Source organism: Phalaenopsis equestris, unplaced genomic scaffold, assembly GCF_001263595.1.
Source record: "Phalaenopsis equestris unplaced genomic scaffold, ASM126359v1 Scaffold206422, whole genome shotgun sequence".
Classification (NCBI taxonomy): domain Eukaryota; kingdom Viridiplantae; phylum Streptophyta; class Magnoliopsida; order Asparagales; family Orchidaceae; genus Phalaenopsis; species Phalaenopsis equestris.
The window spans coordinates 12,514-22,191 of record NW_018225828.1 but is presented as its reverse complement, the minus strand read 5'-3'; positions in this window follow the sequence as shown (position 1 = coordinate 22,191).

Below are 9,678 nucleotides of genomic sequence, written 5' to 3'. Positions count from 1 at the left end.
GAGCTAGCATGGTGGGCAGCACGGCCATCTTCAACAGCAAAACCTGTCTTCCCCAGCTAAACAAATCTTCCTTCCTTAGACTTAAACAACAAAGCCATAGGATTTCGAGGTTGCTTGCTTATGCAACGTAAATCCTCACATCATCTTTAAACCTTTGCATAACCCTATTATACAATATAAGCCCTAACTCGTCTTATAATTCTGAGGTTGTCGTTTGTCACGACCTAAATCATCACATCTTTGAGGCCATTTGTGTGATCGTTTCACATGAATGCAAGCCCTAAATAATAAAATTGGCAGGATGAAACACCTAAATATTTCTCCTTAAAACTGAAGCCAAACATTAGGATAGCTTGGGAAGTCATCGGGGTTCTCCTCTGGATCCATGACATCCCCTAGTTCTTCTTCCTTTGGATTCTACGATAAAATATTCTAAATTTGAACCAATCCCTTTCACACCTCTACGTCTGATTTTGTTGAAGAGTCCTACCCTTTTGAAATTGCTTGAAAATAATTTTTCTTGATTTTTATCGAGAGTCTTCTTAGGTGACTTTGGTCATTTAAGATGTAATTAACTAACTATAGGGGCTTAAAGCATGTCCAAACCCAGCTTAATATAAACCCTATTTAATCCTTTATATTAAATAGGGGAACTTGTCGGCAAATACAAAGGTTTCGTAGACCAAACGGACGTCATACTTTCCTTAGTTAATTTGATCGAGCCTCATCCTCAAGTCTTATATTTATCCTTTAGGATAGATATAGGATTTGAGGTACAGTGCTCTTTCATTTTAAACTATGAAAAAGATTGTCGGTACAGTTTGATTTCATACTGTAAAAGTGTAAACGGACATTTTTGATTTCATACTGTAAAAGTGTACATTTTTAACGGACGTCATATCCTTGTCGATACAGTTTGATTTCATACTTCAACGTCCTTCCGAAGCGGGCGACAGGATTTTGATTTTTGATTCCGGTGACCAACAGCTTCTTACGGGCAACTCCCCTCCAACCCCTCAAATAGCGCCGACAATAGTATTAGTTGCTTTCTGCTTAGAATCAAACCTTGCATAAATTTAGTTTTTGTCTTTCTAAGAGTTTAAACTTTCATCTGCTATAAGTTGTGTTTGCAGTTTATAATAGAAAATTTTTTAAGTCCTTATAAAAAAATATGGCTTCCCTATGGGATTGATACTGGGGTTTTTAAAAAAAACTCTAAATTACTTGAAATGATATGTATACTTGCATGATACCCTTAGTATGAAAGCTCATCTTTTATTTTCTAAATCGTTTTATTTGTTCACACCAGCATCTAAATATAATTCGGGCCAAGTTTTTGACAATCTTTTGGAACATAGAAATTAGTGTGATTGCGAGTCAGGCCATTTTCTGAGAGGCAACCCATGATTATCTGTGTGGATTGATTTTCATTATTTATTGCTATAAAGATTTATAGCTATGTGGTTATGTCCAAAGTATTAAGTGTTAATGAGATCTACATGATGAGAAGAGGCACAAATCATAGAATTTAATGATAAAGGTGAGGTTGGGACGTGTTAATTGGACAATTGACAAAGTGGTGCTAATAGTAGCACTGACACCTAGGCACCAGAACCTTGATGCCTAAGTGCCCTGTTAAAGAAAGTCTGATGCCTAAGCACCCAGACTTGCGCCTAGGTGTCAAAGTTTGCAAATGTTTAAATAACAATCTCAAGCAAATTTGAACCTACTTCTCACCCTTAAAATTGGCATAAACCTGCATGATGTTCATAAGGGGTCATCATCTTGGCTTTTAGGATTATTTAGGAGGAAGATTAAGGTAAGAATCATATCTATTAGATACTATGGCACCTAGAACCAAAGGAAGCAAAAGCAATGGTGTATTCGATAGAAAAAAAATTCATCAACGAAGAAGCTCAAAATTATTACAATAGATTTCTTATGTCAAATGAACTGATGAAGGAAAGGGGATTTATTACACCTGGTGGGGACGTGGAAGTGGTTAATTTTGTAGTTAAGGAGTTCTATTTCAATCTTCCAGAATTACATCAAAGTTTAGTCTTTGTTAGTGGCAGGTTGGTATCATCTAGTTCATCTTGTATCAATGAATTATTTTTATTGGATAATGTTCCTCTTTGCAGTTATGCCGATTTATCCCCAACCAAAGACAAATTTGATGAAATTTTTAGATTCCTTACTGATGGTAAAGGAACTTAGAAAATGAGGAATGAATCAAAAGTGAGTTTTCCACTTTAAAATTAAACTCATCATCTAAAGCTTGACATTTTTTCATTGCTGCCAAGTTGCTTCATTCTACAAATCTTAGGAAGGTAAAAAAGGAGAGTGATCCTAAATTACAACATTCAAATTGGTAATCCTATTGATGGAGGGGCACTGATTTTTTAACCCATAAGTGGTTGTTCATTAAATGGATCCACTATGGGACTAGGACATCTGGTTGTTATTTTTTCTCGGTATAGTCAAGCCCAGGTAAATGCAAGAAGTTAATCCAAGAATGAGGATTTATCAGTCTCCGTGGAACTATTGAAAGCCTTATAGTTGATCGCCACTGGGAAGATTTCTATTATACTACAATTGTAGATGTGATTTCTATTGTTCGTGAGTTTTATGCCAACCTCCCAGAGATTTATAATGAATCTGTGGTAGTTAGGGAGAAAAGACTTTACTTTATGCCTACCCGTATCAATATTTTATACTTGTTGGGGGATGTTTCTGGTAGTTACTATTCTGGTCACACTTCTACTGATTTGGATATCAACGAGATTATTCTATTTTTGATTAACAAACGGGAATCATTAAAGATTATGAATGATCATAAGGTAACTTTTTCTTCTTCCAAACTCAATGCTCCCTCTAAGGCTTGGCATTACTTTATATCTACAAGAATGCTTCCCCCCCACAAACCTAAGTGAAGTTACAAGAGAAAGAGCCACATTGAATTATTGTATTTAGACACATAAACCTATCGATAATGGCTCGATTATATATAGGTCCATGATCCACTCTGTGACATTTAGTACTTCTGAAGGGTTAGGATTCCTTTCTCTCATTTTCACTTTATGTCAACAATCTGGAGTTAGTTTTGAGACTTGAGAAGAGTTATTCTAGCCACTAAAGCCTATTAGTAAGGTTAATGTGGTAGTATATGGAAAGCATGATGTATCTAGATCTAGGGCTAGAAATTTTACCCAACCCGCAATTACACAGATATTTTTACTCCAAAAGATTGCAAAAAATTTGTCTCATATTATATTTAGCAGCTAGTGTGAATAAATGAAATGATTTAGAAAATAGATAATAAGACTTCACACTAAAGTTAATACATAAGTATACATATCATTTCAAGTAATATAGGATTTTCCTTAAAACCCCAGTATCAATCCCACGGAGAAGCTGTAACTCTTAATATTGACTTGCAAAACCTCTATCTAAATTGCAAATAAATATGATAAGAGATAAATTTTGAATTTTTTACAAAAGATTAAAACTAAATTTAAGCAAAAAGTAATAACAAAGTTAAAAAGTTTAATAAAGTTCAAAAGACTAATAAAGTTTAAAAGTACGTTTGAATGTTATGAAAAGATCTTTCTCCTTGCAATGAGTTGTTAATCAATATAGGTTTTGAATGATTAAAAAAAATAAAATAATGTATTGAGAAAAATAAGAGTGTACCTATTCTTTACTCCCTCTCGGAGTTAGCAAAGAACATTGGCTAACCTAAAGTTTGCCTCTAGCTTGTGTAGTAGTGATGAGTAGATTATAGCCTCTCACTTCTAGATTACCCACTATGCTCTCTCTATAGAGCCTACCAGGGGACCTTAGATCTAAACTCTGAATCAAATTGATAAAAGAATCTAGTCTATCACCCAAAAAACATCAATTCTATGCTCATCAAAACTTATCTCCCTATCTATTTGCACTCTCCTCAGACGATCGCGACGACTCTTTCCAAAGTGAAGTGTGTCATTCACAAGTTGGGTAAAATCATAGCTCTCCGAGGTCATTTTGTTTCTGAATGGATTTTAACATCACAAGCGGTCAATTTGCAAAGTCAATGAAGAAACTGTGGAAATTTCACCTCAATTTTTAAAATAAAAAATAAATCATTAAAACCATTCTCATCCAACATGATTAATTCCCAAATGTAGAGAGAAAGAAATGGAACTACTCAGAATTCATGGAGATAAAATAGAAACATATGATTTGTATTGAAAGCCAAAACTTAACAACAAAAAACACAAATACAAAATACCTTATGTCTTCTCCCAACGCAAATCTTGGAGTCTCTTTCAGGCAATCTCCAAACTCTTACTCACACACACACAATAACACCAAAATCACTCATGCACACACTAACTTCAACTAAAACCCTCTCTAAAAGTCCTCCAAAACTCCTCTTTTTTGTCAAGAATTTGGCCCTATTAATAGATCTTTGAAAATAACCAAAGGTTGCTTCAAGCACCCCTTCAAAATTTGGTTAAATTCAATACTTATTACTGTTATAGCATCAGTCTGGGGAGCTATAGCGCTCAGTTCACTCAGTAAATGACGCTATGGCGCTAAGGGTGGCATTATGGTGCCATAAAAAATTCTCCAATTTTGCTTCATTTTGCCCTCATTTTCTCTAAATGTTCATTCTATGTACATGAAACCAAAAACATGCAAAATACAATTTTTTAAAGTGAAATATCATAAAAAAAATGTAAAATGATCATGAAATGTATCCTAAAAATGGGTTATTTTTAGGTAAATCAATCTTCAGACATTCCTTCTACTTCTAGGCCCTCTAACTCTAGTGCTTCTACTCATCCTCCTACTAGCATGAACATTGTGATTGATTGTGTACAAGATTTGCAAGATGATATATCATTTGTATAGGGTCAAGTGCAGGACATTGAAGACAATTTGGAACACTTTTACTCTTATCTCAAATGGAAAAATGATTACGAGGAAGGTTTCCATACTTCTTTTGTGAACTTTCTTAAAGGAGATAAGACTATGGAGTTTCCTTCTTATCCACAATATCTGATGTTTGAGCATCACAATCTTATGGAGGAAAATGTTGATGATGAAGAGGATGGTGAGTAGTATTTCTTTATAAGTTTGGGTGTTACTTACTTTTTCTTGTTGCATATGACTATGTTATTCGACTTTAAGATATTTGGTTGTACTGGACCTAGTGTTATTTGTTACTACAACTTTGTGGATGCTGTACTTTTTTATTTTTTTACGTTGCTATTTACTTTATGCTCTAGTTCATGTATATGCTTGCTTATGTGATAAAGTAGCTTTTTACTTAGCAATTTTTCATGGTATAACATGTTTAGTTGAGATTTACTAACCACTACACACATGTCTTTACTGTTTATACCTGTATACTTTTCAAGTTTAGTACTCTTGATAGAAAAAAATTTAGAAAAATTCTCTTCCTACCTACATTTCTATATTAAATTTTTTAAACTGTCTAAAAATTTAAGTTCGGGAAAGGGAGAAAAACTTATAAAAAACTAAGTTTTATTTGTCCTTAATAGAGTACATTTAAAAATTATTTTGAAATAACCTATGGTATGTGGTGTTATCTTTAGAGAACTATATTTTTTATTCTATGAATGTTATAGTAGACTTAAGTTAAAATTTTTTGGTGATAAGGGGTAGTTCTAGAGTTAAGGTATTTAGTTTAAGGGAATAGTGACACGCGTCAAAATTACCTGTTTTTATTTATGTATTTCATAATTATTTTTAATGATATTGAGATTTAATAAGAGGTATTTTATATGTTTTGATTTCATGTGCAAGAAATGAAATTTAAGAGAAAAAGGAGCAAAAATGAAGCAAAAATAGGTCAATTAAAGCAAAAGACACAAAGGTGACCTGACGACTAAGCGTCGGGATGTTTTAGAAGGCTGACACCTAGGCATGACGGTTGGACGTCCAGAAACGGTTGACCTAAGATTCAATGAATTTGGAAAATTTTCAAAACGGTGCCTTAGATGACCCTTCGTTATATTCAGAGCTCTATATATAAAAGACATTTCTACAAGTTTAGAAGTGGAGAAAAGATAAAAACTTTATTTTTATTAGTAGTTTAGACGACTATAGGGGTGGGCAGCCACTATAGTGGGAATGTGGTGATTGTAGAGTCTTGTCGAGTCAAGTTTTATCAGAAAGTTCAGAGGATTGCTTAGGGAGAAGTTTGAGATAAGTATTTGTATCTTTGTTTAAGATTTATCTTGTAAACTTGGTTTTGATATATATGATGTTTTGTTTTTTATCCCCATGATTTCTGAGTAGTTTTCTTTTCTTTCTCCTTGCAATAGGAAATAATGATGTGTGGGATTAGAACATTTTAAGGATTTTTTTTATTCAAACAATTTATGATGGTATTTTCATTTGTTCTTCATTTACTTTACAAACTGGTCATTTGTGATGTTAAAACTTGTTATGAAACATAATGACTCGGGAGGGCTACGATTTCACCAACTAGTGAGTACCACACTAGACCTTAGAGGAAAGGGATGTCAAATCCAGAGGGAGTGCAAATAGATAGAGAGATACATTTTGATGGGTATAGAATTGGTGTTTCTAGGGCGACAGACTAGATCCTTTACCAATTTGGTCTATTTTTGAAACTAAGGGTCCTTGGTAGGTCCTATAGAGAGGGCACATAGGGTAATCTAGAAATGAGAGGTTGTAATCTACTCAGCACTACCACATAAGGTCGAACTAACTTTGGATTAGTCATTATTCTTTATGCTCGGAAGGGGTAAAGAATAGGTTTGCTCCTATTTGTCACAATACCTCATTCTCTTCTTTAATCATTTGATTACTGCACTGATTTACACTCTCTTTGCAAGGGGAATGACTTTTTATTAAAATTGTACTTCTTTTCACAGTTTTAATTTAAAGTTTGATATTATTCTCTTGCAAACTTAGTTTATAATTTAAGTAGAAATATTTCTAAGTTAGCATATTAAAATCTTTATTTTCCCTATGGGTTCGATACTGGGTTTTTAAAGAAAACTCTATATTACTTGAAAATATACATATACTTGCGTAGTACCCCTAGTGTGTAAGTGACCTGACCTGTAATTACACAATTATTTTAATTTTAAAATATTACCAAAAGCTTGACCTAATTTATATTATTTAGTGGCTAGTGAGTAAAATTAAATATTATATAAACTTGATAAAATTTTTCACATACAAAGGATACTACTCAAGTATATGTATTGTTTCAAGTAATATAAGACTCTAACAAAGTCCTAAGTATCGATCCCACAGGGATAGACAAAACTCTCATAGGATGTTTTTAGTAAAATCTACTTTAAACTGTAGTTAACTTATATAGAAATTAATAAATAGTTTTGGTGTATTACCTAATCTTAAGGAATTAAAAGGAATGCTAAGTATGCTAAGCAAATGGAGAATGCAAATGCAAGGCAATCTAAAAGGCTAAAATGTAAAGTTACCACTAAGCAATTCTAAACTAACAATGTATAGAAGAGTTCAAATTTGTATAAAACATCATTCCCATTACAATGAGTTTATAATCAATGTAGGAATCAAATAATTTAAAATATAATTAATTTTTTGCTCCAAATAGAAGCATACTTATTCCTTACCTTATCTCGAGTGCATAAAGAACATTGGCTAATCCAAAATTTAGTCCCTAAACTCGTGGTTAGGCTGAGAAGATACTAGCTGTCGCTCTAGAGTTCCCACTTACCCCTCACTTGATAGCTAACTTCTCGCTTTATTTTTGAAACAACTGGACCAAATTGGAAATTTTAGTCTGTCACTCTAAAACCTACAATTCTACGGCCATCAAAACTTATTTCCTTATTTATTTGCACTTAACATCATAGAATACATTTTCATCCATGAGACTAAATATGATTCTTAATTTGTTGAGGAAAGCATAGTCTTTTCGGAGTCACTATGTTTCATAACAGATTTTAACAAATCATTTGGCTAAATAGATAAGTAAAGTAAGCACAGAGTTTAAATCATCACAATTTATGGAATTGAAAGCATTTCTACTAAATTTCATTCTTACACATAAGTATTCCTCATTGCAAGAAGAATGATAAAAAAAAACTACTCAGATCTCATGGGGAAGAAATAATAACACATGGATTTAAAGATAAATATAAGTTTACAAAACAAGACTAAGTAAAATAAACAAAATACACAACTTATCTCAAAATCTTTCCCAAGCAATCCTTCAAGTTTCTTTAAATAACTCTCTCTCCTTACAATTCTAATTCAATCTCACTTAAAACTGTTGTGAAGAAGATATCTCTCCTTCTTCTCTTCTCCCCTAAATCTAAGCAAGCCTCCAAGACTTTATCCTCTCTAAGAAGAATCCCCTTCTCTTTAAAAGAACTCTCCTTCTCTCGCTCTAGACTCTCCTTCGAATCTCCATTAGTCTCTTTAAATAGAGCTCTCAAAATTACCAAGAGTTACAACAAGAACCCCTTCAAATTTTTTCAACATTCATTGAACATTCTAAAGTAACCACCTCTAGCGCCTAGGAGCCAGGTCAACATTGGCCACTCTGCTTCTTTTAACTCTAACTTGCTCTATTTTAATTCCACAACATTCTAAAGTAACCACCTCTAGCGCCTAGGAGCTAGGTCAACATCGGTCACTCTGCTTCTTTTAACTCTAACTTGATCTATTTTAATTCCATTTGCTCCACTTGCACCATTTAGTGTACCTATAACCATAAACATAAACAATACCTTTCATTAAAGTGCAATATCATTAAAAATAAGCATTAAATGTACAAACAAAAGTAACATATTTTAGGCATGCCCATATCCCCAAACTTAATTGTTACCTATCCTCAAGTAACGTATTTCTTTTAAAAATTTAAGTATGTTAGGTAGTGGGTTTCATTAAAGACCCCTATAGTTTTGTCTTATAAATGTGGTAGTTATGACTTTAGAAAAATCTTAGTAATTTAAGCTAGAAATACAACATAAGAATAGTTTGTAATTTAGAATAGCACTCCCCTTAGTTACCTTACTAATTTTCATAATGGGGAGTAATTTCGATGCAATAAAGAAATGTCACGCCTTAGATACAGGATTCAACAATGATGAAGAAAAACTTACATTCCCATCCTCTCTGGCCTCCCAATTTGCATTTTCATCCGTAAGGTATCAATAGAGTTCATTCATATTATCTCTTGTAGGGGTAAAATTTGTATAATGGCAAATAGGAACACTCTCAATCATAAACATTTCATTTATTCTTGAAGGAGTGAATTGCACAAACCTGCCTCGCACATAGACAATTACTTGGTTGATTCCATGTAGATTTACAAAAAACTCTTTCACCGCAGGGACAACTACGGCGGAAGTAGTGTAACAATGCAAAGCACTTCCCAACATCTCTACCAACATCTCTACGCAATAATCTCTTTCACTCGAGTATTCGGTGTGTTGAATCCTCGATGCACAAATCCTCTTTCCTTGATTATCCTCTTCTTCACAAGAAATCAATCATGTAACTTTTGTGCATCAAAACTGACAAACTTTCTTAAGTTGAAAATTCCAAATCTCACAGAATTTTTAGAGCGGTAGCCATAGGATTTGAGAAATGGCGACTTTTTTCCCTCGTTTTCCCCCCTAAAATGGACTTCAGAATCAA